The 13,564-nt window shown below is 50.3% G+C and overlaps 1 pseudogene; it reads right to left on the bottom strand.

Moving 5' to 3' along the window:
* Nucleotides 1–13,564, bottom strand: part of LOC104664082 — a 49,025-nt pseudogene that overhangs the window by 1,753 nt on the left and 33,708 nt on the right.

Here is a 13,564-nt window from a genome sequence, read left to right as displayed (position 1 = left end):
GGCCTGTGCAGGGTACAAGTGATACCCCAGGACGGCAGGAGACTGAGCATGGCTGTGGACCCGGGAGGTCCTCCTTAGCCCCCACATCCATGCTCTTGGCCAAGCCTCTTAGGTACTAGCCTGGACCCCCAGGAATGTGATGATTTGCCGCAGTAGGGGTCGCACCCCCACCACGGAGCAGGCCAGGCCTCTGCAAGTCCTCAGGCAGGGTCCTTCCTCCTGTTCCAGGCCCAGCCCCCACACACACAACCGGTCCCATCCCATCCCGCCCCTTCCTCTCTTTGTGTTGAAACTGGCTGAGGAGAGTAGGAAGTGCTGGCCCTTGGAAACCTCGAAGGCCTCTCTCGGGCTCATCTAGGAAACAGCCGGTGAGCTCCCCCACCACAGGGGCCTTGGCAGCAGCAGGGGGATTCCAAGCAGCTGCCATCTTGTCAGCTTTCCTGTGGCAGAAGCCATGGGGTCCCTCCCGGGTCTACCTCCTACCTGAGTCCCTAGGGTCCCCCAAAAACCCAGAGGTCACCAGGCAGGTGGAGGGCAGTGTGGGGGCCCAGGGATGAGAGGAGAGTTTGAAAGGCCTTGAGTCAAGCCCTTCCTCACAGCCAAGGCCAGGGGAGAGAGTTGGCAGAGGCCTCAGCTCCTCAGGAAACTGCCTAATAAACTGCCTAATGAGCCTTCCTCCCTCATGCTGGCTGCTAAAATCTCAGAGGCCCAGTGGCTGAAGGCATGGCCCATCCAAGAGCCCTATCTATCCTTACAGGGGACTTTGCATGAGGAGGGGTGGGCAGGGCAGCTAGGCCCTGTTTCCCCAACAACGTCCAGAGAGCCCAGAGTCCAGGCCTGCCTGAGGCCTAATCCCCGTCCCTTCTCCCCAGGATTAAACAGGAGGCTGCATCTTTAAATTGTTTTTTTGTTTGTTTTTTAAGGTGACTGTAACCTAAACTCACCTTGGGCCCCTCGCAGCCCCCATTCCCTCAGCACTCATTTTTCCTTTATATTTTTACTAATTCCCAGCTGCAAAAACTAAGACATTAATGATAAGCAAAAAGAAGAAAAGTCTCAGTCACCATAATCTCCCAGCCTGTGTTGACAATTTGACATGATTTGACACGTTTCCTTATAACTTTTTTTCCTGCATTTGCACAGCTTGGAGTTTTAGAGTCTTAAATATCCAGTGCCTGAGCCCTGATGCTGCAGCCTGTGGGAGGTGGACAGAGGATGCTGGGTGGCTGCAAGGTGTTGGCAACAGGGCCTGGCACCAGGCACATGCTAAATATGTGATTGTGACCCCAAGGCTCACAAGTTTCCCATCTACATTTTACTCAGGAGAACAGAGGCTCAGAGAGGTGAAGTGATTTGACCAACATCACACAGCTAGGAAATGGCCATGCCCTTAGGACACAGCTGGACTAACTTGCACCGCAGCCCAGCTCTACCCGACCCTGGTGCTGCCACAGCATCGGGACGGGGCAAGGTGGCCCCTGCCCATCAGCCTTCCTCCTCGCACATTCTATGCATCGAAGACCCCAGGGCCACCAACAGAGCCTTCTTTCAGGCTGGGACAGGGGCTGAATTAGCTGCTTCCTCCCCCTTCAACTTGGCAGAAAAGCCTTTTTGTTGTGGCTCACACAGAGGCCATTCTCCTCGGGCTCACGGGAAGGAATGTCGGCTTCCTGCGCATCCACAGTGCCCAGGCCACGTGGGGTCCTGCGTGTAGGTCCCAGAGGAGCCCGTCTACACCCTCCAGCCCTGCCTCTTGGAACTTCGGCTCCCAGACTTTCCTCCTTACCCTTGACAATTTGAGGAACCATACAGGGAGGTAGGGGACAGCCCCCCTCGGCTACCTTGGTAAATGCCGGGGATTTTCAGCCTCACAGCACTTTCAAGACACAGCAGTTCCACCCTCAGCTGACTTCTCAAGTGGCCTCATGACCCACAAAGTGTTGGCAGAGGCTTCTGCCAGGCTTCTCGCCCTGTCTCAAATGTCCCCTGCACTTGCCTGCCTCTATGCCTTTCCTTACACTGTTCCCTCCCATGGAAAACTTTTCCCTGTACATCTCATCCAGTGCAAATGGCATAGACCCTTCAAGGCCCAGGGTGTGGCTTCCCCATCCCAGATTCCGCCTGCTTTCCTCAAGGTGGTTGTTTCCTTCTGTCTCTGGCTCCACAGCACATGGATCTCCTCAGCTCTGAGCCCAGCCTGCCCCTTGTTCCAGGCACCCAGACACTGACCACGGCTCCATCACTCTCAGGGTGGGGGTGCGTCCTTGGGCATGTACCTCCACCTCTCTGAGCCGATTCCCCACCGGTACAATGGGCACGTGGCCATGCCTCTTCCATCACGCGGCTTGGTGGAGCTGATGCTTAGAAACACGTAGAACAGCTCCTGGCTTGTGAAAGGCTCTCGATGGTTCGTTACCAATATCCCTACTCTAAGTGCAGGTACCTGGTGGGCACTGGGGTGGTGTCCGTTTCCTGCCTGTGGGATGGGGTCACAGGTCGGCCAGCCTGAGGACAGGTGCCTGGGAAGAGGGACATTCCTGTCCCACCCGCTTACCTCCCAGCTGCCGAGGCCTCACCCCACTGGGCCCTGGGGACAGGGCTGCCCTGCCCCAGCTCCTCCCTCACTGAAGCACTTGCCCTTCTTCCCAGACTCTGGGCTCCAAGCCCCAGGCTCAGGTTTCCTCTCCAAGCACCTCTGACACCTCCCACCCCCACATCTTTCACCCACTCCAGGCTTCGCCAGAAATAGCCTTGCAACTCCCCTCCACTGACAGCCAAGCTCAGAGGCCTCTCTTGGACAAATAATATTACTCCTCTCTCAACATGGGTCACAGCATGATTTCTTAATGGGATCAACTGGATTCCATTTGAAACTGTTCAGAAACAGGGCAAGGTGGTACACGCCTGTAGTCTCAGCTACTTAGGAGACTGAGGCGGGAATTCGAGGCTGCAGTGAGCTAGGACCATGCCATTGCACTACAGCTTGAGTGACAGAGCAAGACCGTGACCCTTAAAAAAAAAAAAAAGAGGCCGGGCGTGGTGGCTCAAGCCTGTAATCCCAGCACTTTGGGAGGCCGAGGTGGGTGGATCACGAGGTCAGGAGATCGAGATCATCCTGGCTAAAACGGTGAAACCCCATCTCTACTAAAAATACAAAAAAAGTTAGCCGGGTGTGGTGGCAGGCGCCTGTAGTCCCAGCTACTCGGGAGGCTGAGACAGGAGAATGGCGTGAACCTGGGAGGCGGAGCTTGCAGCCGAGATTGCGCCACTGCACTCCAGCCTGGGCGACAGAGCGAGACTCCACCTCAAAAAAAAAAAAAAAAAGAGAGAGAGAGAGAGAAAGGCTGGGCGCAGTGGCTCACGCCTGTAATCCCAGCACTTTGGGAGGCCAAGGCAGGTGGATCACCTGAGGTCAGGAGTTCAAGACCAGCCTGGCTAACATGGTGAAAGCCAATCTCTACTAAAAATACAAAAATTAGCCAGGCATGGTGGTAGGCACCTATAATCCCAGCTGCTCAGGAGGCTGAGGCAAGGAGAACTGCTTGAACCCGGGAGGTGGAGATTGTGGTGAGCCCAGATCTCACCACTGCACTCCGGCCTAGGCAACAGAGCAAGACTCTGTCACAAAAAAAAAAAAAAAAAAAAAAAGTCAAACTAAAAATATTTGAAGAGATTTATTCTGAGTCAAATATGAGTGACCAATGGCCTGTGACACAGCCCTCAGGAGACCCTGAGAACATGTGCCCAAGGTGGTCAGGCCACAGCTTAGTTGTATGCATTTTGGGGAGAAATGAGACATCAATCAAATACAGTTAAGATAAATGTTAGTTTGGCAGGACAACTCAAAGTGGGGGCTTCCAAGTTATATATAGATTTTAAATTTTACTTTGTTGAAAAGAGTTATTATCAATAGAAAGGAACGTCTGGGTTGTGATAAAGGGTTGTGGAGATGAAGGTTTCATCATGCAGGTGAAGCCTCCAGGTAGCAGGCTTTCCAAGAGAATGGATTATAAACACTTTTTGTTGTTGTTGTTTGTTTGTTTTTAATCAGACTTGAGATCTGTGTTGATGCTAAATGCTGGTTGGCTTTTCCTGAATTCCAAAAGGGAAAAGGGTATAAGGAGGCATGTCTGACTCCCCACCCTTTCCGTCATGGCCTCTAGCACTTTTTCAGGTTAACTTTGGAGTGCCCTTGGCCAAAAGGAGGAAGTCCATTCAGATGACTGGTGGGAGGGGGATTAGAATTTTATTTTTGGTGGAAGAAAGGAAGGAAGGAGGAAGAAAGGAAGGGAGGGAGGGAGAGGGAGAGGGAAGGAAAGAAGGATGAAGAGAAGGAGGAAGAAAGAGAGGGAGGAGGGAAAGAAGGAAGGGAGGAAGAGAAGGCGGGAGGGAATAAAGAAGGAAGGAAGGAAGGAAGGAAGGAAGGAAGGAAGGGAGGGAGGGAGGGAGGGAGGGAGGAAGGAAGGAAGGAAGGAAGGAAGGGAGGGAGGGAGGGAGGGAGGGAGGGAGGAAGGAAGGAAGGAAGGAAGCCGTGACGCAGCACTATCCTACAACCTGTGGACTCCAGCCCAATCAATCACTCTTTACAGATGGGGATACTGAAGCCTGGAGAGGGAGTTGATTAGGTCATAGCCACCTACTGTTTCAACTGTGTCTTCTGATCCCCAGGCAGCACTCTCCTCTCACCCTCCCCTATCTTACCCCCCCACCGCCCCACCCCTACGGAGGATCCCCCTCATCTGCTCTTCTGCAGAGAGCAGGGGGTTGTGATTAATTCAGCTTTCCTGATAAAGGGCAGTTCTGTGCTTCCTAGAGCACGGGTTTCCAGCGGCTAGTGAGGAGGAGCTCTGCTTGGCCTCCCCTCCCTCTGCCAGGGGCCCGTATATTGTCCTGCAAGAACAACCCCTCCTCCCTCTCAGTGAGTGGACTCTGGCAGAGCTGACTGCCTACCCAGTGGTGGCTGGATGGGCTTGTGCCCCAGGACCAGCCAGCAGCCCCCAAGTGCCTGGTGCAGCAGGAAACCCAAGCCTAACCCATCAGGGCCTCCCTGGGACTTTTCCTGGAGTCCCTGGGAGGAAGAAACCTGTGTCCACTGGGATTGCTGAGCTCCTGGGATGTGAGCATGGAGCCCTTGACAGGTCATCTTGCTCCCACAGGGAGAGAGCCTGCCCCGGAGCGAAGCCAGTACAGAGGAAAACAGCCTTGAAGTGGCACAGAGCTGAGGAAAGGGATCATCTGAGAACCTGGATCCAGCCATGCCTAAGGGCTCGGGGCCCGACTTTGCAATTTCACATACCAATCAACTCACTTTATTTCTGAAGCCAGTGTGAGCTGTCAGATTCTGGTTTGGTTTAGTTTTTTTGTTTGTTTGTTTGTTTGAGATGGAGTCTCACTCTATTGCCCAGGTTGGAGTGCAGTGGCACGATCTCGGCTCACTGCAGCCTCCATCTCCTAGGTTCGAGTGAGTATCCTGCCTCAGCCTCTCGCATAGCTGGGACTACAGGCACATGCCACCACGCCCACCTGGCTAATTTTCTTTTTTCTTTTTCTTTTTTCTCTCTCTTTTTTTTTTTTTTTTTTTTTTTTTTTTTTTTTTTTTTTTGTCTTTTTAGTAGAGACAGGGCTTTACCATGTTGGCCAGGCTGGTCTCAAACTCGTGACCTCAAGTGATCTGCCCGCCTCAGCCTCCCAAATTGCTGGGATTACAGGTGTAAGCCACCATGCCTGGCCTCAGTTTGGTTTGGTTTTTAAATTTTTGCCTTGTCAATGTCCTAGGGTAACTTGAGTTCCAAATTCATGCCTCCCTTCATGCATTTTAATTGGCCACCCAGGACTCCTCAGGAGCTTGCCAAACTCCAGGACCACAAGGCACCCATCTCTTCATCTGTCAAAAGTATACTGAGAACCAGGGCTCCCTCTGGGGTATCTGGCACAACCCCCAAGTTGCTTATGATAGCAGAGGACACCTGGGTCTTTGCAAGAGCCCCTGAGGATCAAGTAGACAAAGGGTGGAAGGTAGGGGTTGGGGCAAGGCAGGGGATATCAAGTTAACTGCTACCTGGGCTTTTTTTTTTTTTTTTTTTTTTTTTTTGAGACGGAGTCTCCCTCTGTCGCCCAGACTGGAGTGCAGTGGTGCGATCTCTGCTCACTGCAAGCTCCGCCTCCCGGGTTCACGCCATTCTCCTGCCTCAGCCTCCCAAGTAGCTGGGACTACAGGTGCCCACCACCATGCCCGGCTAATTTTTTTTGTTTTTTCAGTAGAGATGGGATTTCACCATGTTAGCCAGGATAGTTTCGATCTCCTGATCTCATAATCCACCCACCTTGGCCTCCCAAAGTGCTGGGATTACAGGCATAAGCCACCACGCCTGGCCACATGGGCTTTTTCAGATTACATAAAGTAATACGTGGTCAGCCATCACAGACAGTGAGGAAGCCACGAAAAAGCCAAAAATGGCCAGGCATGACTCATGCCTGTAATCCCAGCACTATGGGAGGCTGCAGCGGGAGGAATCATTGAGCCTAGGTGTTCGAGACCAGCCTGAGCAACATAGCGAAACCCCATCTCTACCAAAAAAAAATTGTTTTAATTAGCTGGGCATGATGGCATGTGTCTGTAGTCCCAGTTACTCAGGAGGCTAAAGTGGGAGAGTCACTTGAGTCCAGGAGTTTGAGTTTGTGGTGAACTGTGATTGTGCCACTGCACTCCAGCCTGGGCAACACAGCAAGACCCCCTGTCTCAAAAAAGAGAAGTCAAAAAAGACCATGAAAAATGCGAGCAATCTGGCCGGGTGCGATGGCTCACGCCCGTAATCCCCTCGCTTTCGGAGGCCGAGGCGGGTGGATCACGAGGTCAGATCGAGACCATCCTGGCTAACACGATGAAACCTCTTCTCCACTAAAAATACAAAAAATTAGCCAGGCGTAGTAGCAGGCGCCTGTAGTCCCAGCTACTCTGGAGGCTAAGGCAGGAGAATGGCGTGAACCCAGGAGGCGGAGCTTGCAGTGAGCCGAGATCGCGCCACTGCACTCCAGCCTGGGCGACAGAGCAAGACTCTGTCTCAAAAAAAAAAAAGAAAAATGCGAGCAATCTCTGCTCTCCCACCAAACATCCTTGACACTTTAATGTAAATCCTCCAGGCTTTTCCTTATGAGGAGATATATATATATATATATAGGGAGAGAGAGAGAGAGAGAGAGAGAGAGTCTTGCTCTGTCGCCCAGGCTGGTATGCAGTGGCATGATCTTGGCTCACTGCAACCTCCGCCTCCTGGGTTCAAGGGATTCTTCTGCCTCAGCCTCCTGAGTAGCTGGGACTACAGGCGCATGTCACCACACCCAGCTAATTTTTGTATTTTTAGTAGAGACGGTGTCACCATATTGGCCAGGCTGGTCTCGAACTCCTGACCTCGGCCTCCCAAAGTGCTGGGATTACAGGCATGAGCCACTGTGCCCAGCCATATTTTAATTTTTATGTGAGTTTGTACTGTGCATATTGGGATTTTTTTAACCTGCCTTTTTCATTTAATATAGCATGAAATTTGGATGAGAAATTGTGGGATGTAGGAGACTTTCACTTTGTACTTGATTTATTGCTTGAATTTTTATGAGCATGCATCATATGCGCAGGACGATAAAATACGCGAGCAAACAGTGCAGTGAGTCTTCACTTAACGTCATCAGTAGGTTCTTGGAAACTTCAACTGTTAAGCAGAAACAACAGACTATATAACAAAACCAATTTTACCGTAGGTTAATTGGTATAAACAAGAGTTAAGTTCCTACAGCATGTAGTTCCTCCTTTCACTTAGAGTCTGAGTTTCCAGGAACCTATTGGCAACATTAAGGACTCACTGTACACTTTAACTCTGTCTCCCAGGCTGGAGTACAGTCGTGCGATCTCGGCTCACTGCAACCTCCACCTCCCAGGCTCAAGCGATCCTCCCCGCTCAGCCTCCTGAATAGCTGGGATTACAGACGCACACCACCATGCCTGGCTAATTTTTGTAATTTTTTTAGAGACAGGGTTTCGTCACGTTGGCCAGGCTGATCTCAAATTCCTGGGCTCAAGGGATCCACCCGCCTCAGCCTCCTACAGTGCTGAGCCACCACGCCCGGCCCGTAGATCATTTCCTACTACATCCTTTTGGTGGATGCACTCTATGGATGCCTGGAGTTCCTCAACCCATGGCAGGACAATTACAGATAAAATTCAGAGATGCCTGTAATTATCACAGATGATCCTCCAGGGCTTACACTGCACCACACTTGATATGCTTCTGCACCCCCGTTGAGGGAGTTCCTCTGCTTGTACTTCACAGCAGAGGAGCCCAAAGCTCAGAGAGGTGAAGGAACTTACACAAGGCTACACAGCTAACGAGTGATGGAGCTGGGACTCAAGCCCACACCTGCTTCTGACCCCAAAGCTCATGCTCTTAATCTTTCATGTATTCAGGGAACATCTACTGATGTCGGAGTTCAGGCCAGGGGTCTAGCAGCGAATAATATAGAGACCCTCAGCCAGTCATGGTGGCTCATGCCTCTAATCTCAGCACTTTGGGAGGCTAAGGTGGGTGGATAACCTGAGGTGAGGAGTTCGAGACCAGCCTGGCCAACATGGCGAAACCCCGTCTCTACCAAAAATACAAAAATTAGCTGGGCATGGTCACACGCACCTGTTATCCCAGCTACTTAGGAGGCTGAGGCAGGAGAATCACTTGAACCCGGGAGGCAGAGGTTGCAGGTTGCAGTGAGCCAAGATCACGCCATTGCACTCCAGCCTGGGCAACAAGAGTGAAACTCCATCTCAGGAAAAAACAAAACAAAATAAAACAAAAAACATAGAGACCCTCCTACTGAGGTCACATTCTAGGGAGGTGAATATTCCAGGCAGATGGAGGAGCAAGCACAAAGATCCTGAGGCTGGACCAGGCCTGGCCTTTCTGGTTTGAGGACCAGAAAGGAGACAGGCAGTGGGTGAAGGGGATGGAGGTGGGAGGAAGAGAGCAGGACCAGGCTACGTGGTAGAGTCGGAGTTGTTCTAAGCCTGATGAAGAGAAACTATGGGAGTATTCTAAGGGGCAGGGGGAAGTTGACATGATCTGATTCATAATTTTAATAACACATTCTGGCCAGGCGCGGTGGCTCACGCCTGTAATCCCAACACTTTGGGAGGCCAAGGCGGGCAGATCACCTGAGATCTGGAGTTCGAGACCATCCTGGCCAACATGGTGAAACCCTGTCTCTACTAAAAATACAAAAATTAGCCGGATGTGGTGCCATGCACCTGTAATCCCAGCTACTCCGGAGGCTGAGGCACGAGAATCATTTGAACTCCAGAGGCAGAGGTTGCAGTGAGCAGAGATCACACCACTGCACTCCAGCCTGGGCGACAGAGCAAGAATTGGTCTGAAAAATAAATAAAATAAATAATTAAATAAAGAAATAAAAGATACATTCTTTTTGTTTTGCTAAATGACTTTTGCAAACATCCACAATCCTTGCCTTCAGAGAGTCCAAGAAGCAGAATTGCCAGCCCACAGTGTTCCAAGGCTTAATACTGACAAATTACTCCCAGAAAGAAAATAACACCTGTTTCTATTCCTCCCTGAAATGGCTGAGTGCCTATCCTCTCCACTAGGTGTGAGATCACCTTTATCAACATAATTGGTGAGACTGCTAAAAATAATGCTTTGTTGGCGTTATTTGCAGTTATTTGATTACCACTGAATCTGAACATTTTTGCCTATGTTCATTGTTAACCCTTTTGGGTTTGGGAGTTTTGGGGGGTTTTTTGGTAGGGGGAGGGGATAATGGCCTACTCATCACCATTGCCCGATTGCCTTTTGCGATTTCTTCTTATTGATTTGTAAGCACTCTCTCTAGTGTGAGGAAATTGACCCTTTGTTAGTCAATGAATTTTTAGGGCTAGAAAGTTCTTAGCCCAAGCTCCTGGGCTCCTTGTGCAACATGTACAGATAGGGAAACTGAGGCACAGACAAGGATGGGTATTGGCTCTGGTCAGTTCAGTCAGTTCTCTGGAACCATGCTGGCTCCAGTAAGAACCTTCTGCCAACTTCATTCATCACGTGAGAGAGCCTGTCCCTTCCTCTACACCCTCCTGGTGTCTATAGGGCTCTTTCTCTGCTCCCACCCCCAATTTCCTACCACAGCCTCTTACTCAGTTTCTAGTGGAAGGGAAGACATCTGCAGACAACTGACTCTCTGTGCAGATGCCTCCCATGGAGGAATGGGCTCCTGAAAGCAGAGCTTTGTTTCCTGGGGTGGGGATGAGCTGTCCTCCCCTTGTCCCCAGATAACAGGAGGGGGGCACAGAATGTGATTAGGAGGCTTGCTGAATGCATGCATGCCTGTGCCAGCAATCGGTTCAAGGTGATGCAGCGCTGCAGGAGCAGACTTTGGACATTAAAGGAGCGTCGGAGAAGAGGCAGCAGGTGAATCTGACTAAGTCCTGGATCAGGGCTCAGAAATCCTGGATCAGAGTCCAGCTCTGTTTGTGCAACTTGCTTGAGCTTTCAGCCTCTGCTTCCTGTGTTATAAGGTGAGGATCCCAATGGTGCTAAGAATCAGTGAAAAGATGGGCTTAAGAATGTGCAGACATGAGGTTCCACTGACTTCCCAGCACCCATCTTCCCATCTCTTGGCTACACACCTTGATTTTCCTCTGGGAGCTGCCCCTCCTTCAACTCTGAGTTCATGAGTTGCAGAAAGGTTGCCTCTCTCCTCAGCTTCAGGGGCAGGTGGGGCCCAGGTGGAGTCAGTTCCCTATCCACAAATCTATTCCTACCAGGGGTGGGCAGTGGTGCAAGTCATGTCTGGCCTTTGTCTATCTTAAAATGAGCACCACACGAAACAACAAAGGCACAAGACAGAAAGATGACATTGTTTCAGCCCCTGGATACAGCCAGACCTGAAGTCAACATCCCTTACATGTTTGCAAGAGCCAGTAAATACCATCTCTTTGGTCAATCCAAAGGGTCGAGTTGGAATTTCTGTAATTTGTAATGAAAAAAATACAAAATGCAATTGTCCCTTAATCAGATCCTTGCATTTCATCACCCAAGTCTGAGGCTCAAGGAGGGCAACAGCCCTGTCCCAGCTCACATAGCAAGTTAGCATCAGAGCTAGGGCTCTGAAAGTGCAGAAACTCCCATCCCAGTCACATTGTCTTGCCCACTGGGGTCTGCTGAGTTACACAACATGCAGCTGCATCCACTCTCCCTAGCACCCATGTGAACTTGCAAGTTAACAGCTTTGCAAACACGTCTTGTTCAGTTTCATAAACCAATCCTGCAGTTTAGAAATCAATATTCAGAAAGCATATTTCCAAAACATGGGGAATCCTTTGTGTACCAAACTGTTCATTCAGCTTTATTTGCAACAGCAGTAACTGGAAGCCACCAGCCCAATAATGGGACACTGGTTAAACAAGTTACAGCATATTCTTTGATGAAATATACCCCACAGGTCAGGTGCGGTGGCTCGCCCCTGTAATCCCAGCACTTTGGGAGGCCAGGGCAGGTGGATCACTTGAGCCCAGGAGTTACAGACCAGCTTCAGCAACATGGTGAAACCCCATCTCTACAAAAATTAGCTGGGCGTGGTGGCTCACGCCTGTAGTGCCAGCTACTCAATAGGCTGAGGTGGGAGGATTACTTGAGCCTGGGAGGTCGAGGCTGCAGTGAGTCGTGACTGTGCCACCTGCACTCCAGCCTGAGCAACAGAGTGAGACCCTGTCTCAAAAAAAAAAAAAAAAAAAAGGAAAAGAAATACCATACAATATTTATTTATTTATTTATTTATTTATTTACTTACTTTTGAGATGGAATCTCATTCTGTTACCCAGGCTTGAGTGCAATGGCACGATCTTGGCTTACTGCAACCTCCACCTCTCAGGTTCAAGCAATTCTCCCCCCTCAGCCTCCCAAGTAGCTGGGATTACAGGCACCTGTCATCATGCCCGGCTAATTTTTGTATTTTTGTGGAGACTAGGTTTCACTATATTGGCCAGTTTGGTCTTGAACTCCTGATCTCAGGTGATCCACCCGCCTCAGCCTCCCAAAGTGCTGGGATTACAGGCATGAGCCACCTTGCCCGACCCCATGCAACAATTTTTAGATGATGATTCTGGAATTGGTTCATGCAACAACATGGAAATAGATTTGATACAACTTTAAGTGAAAAAAACAGGTTAGAAATTGAACAATGGTGGTCTTTAAAGTGTAAATGAGCAGGATAAAGATTGGGAAGAAAAATTGCTCGCAGTGTTAGATTTTGTATTAGATGCGCTGGGATAATGGCTGGCTTTTCTTTCCTCTTTGATCTTTTCCAAACTATTAATAATGTGCTTTTTCTGCTTTTACTATGGAAAAAGTCCACTTGTCTCATTTTTTAGTTATAATTAGGCCTTTCATACAGACATATCAGCAAAATGATGCTTCAATTGTTTCATGGAATGAGACAGCATAAATACTTTGATATATAAATCTAAATAAAACAAAACGACCAATAAGTATAGATGTAACTGAAGACCAGAGTTCTCGGGGCGGTCAAGTCTGTGCTTCGGGCTGTCAAGTGGGGAGGTTTTTGGTGTGAGAAAGCCCTAGAGAAAGGCTTCATGGCCTGAGTCTTACAGGGTGGAAGGATCTGGAAGGTTAAGGAGAAAGACAAGACGGGCAGAAGAATGGTGTACATTAGTGCGTGGCAGCAGGAATGAATGGGGGATCTGCAGCCTGGCTGCATGTGACCCAGTGCTCATGCTGTGGGCGTATCAGAGGCACTTTGGGACATGTAAAGTTAGGCCAAAGTACTCAGGGTCTTCAAGGCTGTGCCAGCCCCTCCCACCTGCATTTTCTTTTGTTTTTTTTTTTTTTGTTGTTGTTGTTGTTTGTTTTTCTAGACGAAGTCTCACTGTCGCCCAGACTGGAGTGCAGTGGCACGATCTCGGCTCACTGCAAACTCCGCCTCCCGGTTCACGCCATTCTTCTGCCTCAGCCTCCTGAGTAGCTGGAACTGCAGGTGCCAACCACCACGCCTAGCTCATTTTTTGTATTTTTTAGTAGAGACGGGGTTTCACCGTGTTAGCCAGGATGGTCTCGATCTCCTAACCTCATGATCCGCCTGCCTCAGCCTCCCAAAGTGCTGCGATTACAGGCGTGAGCCCCCACACCCGGCCCCACCTGCATTTTCAGAAGTGTGCAGCAGAGCCCTGACTGGGGCTCACTCCCTGAACATCTTGCCAGAGCAGCCAAGGAGAGAGACTGGGAGGGAGGGAGACCCCAGGGCCCTGCAGGAGTGGGCCAGGTGAAGGCTCATCCCAGACAGTCCTACAGTGGTGCTTGATGCTTGGGCTGTGTGTGATGCCAAGTGGCCACCAGGGCAGGAGGGTTCTGCTGGCGACTAATAGAGGACAGAGGGGAGAGGAGACGAGAAATGAGCACCATGGGGGCTCTAAGTGGAAAGGGGAGCACCTGATCCACTTTCCTCATTGGGCAAACTGAGGACCAAAAGGAGCCCATGACTTTCCCAGGGTCACTCAGAAAGT

This window comes from Rhinopithecus roxellana, chromosome 20, assembly GCF_007565055.1.
Source record: "Rhinopithecus roxellana isolate Shanxi Qingling chromosome 20, ASM756505v1, whole genome shotgun sequence".
In the NCBI taxonomy this organism is placed as follows: Eukaryota; Metazoa; Chordata; class Mammalia; order Primates; family Cercopithecidae; genus Rhinopithecus; species Rhinopithecus roxellana.
The sequence above is the reverse complement of the archived record's forward strand: the minus strand, read 5'-3'. Positions and strand labels throughout refer to the sequence as shown.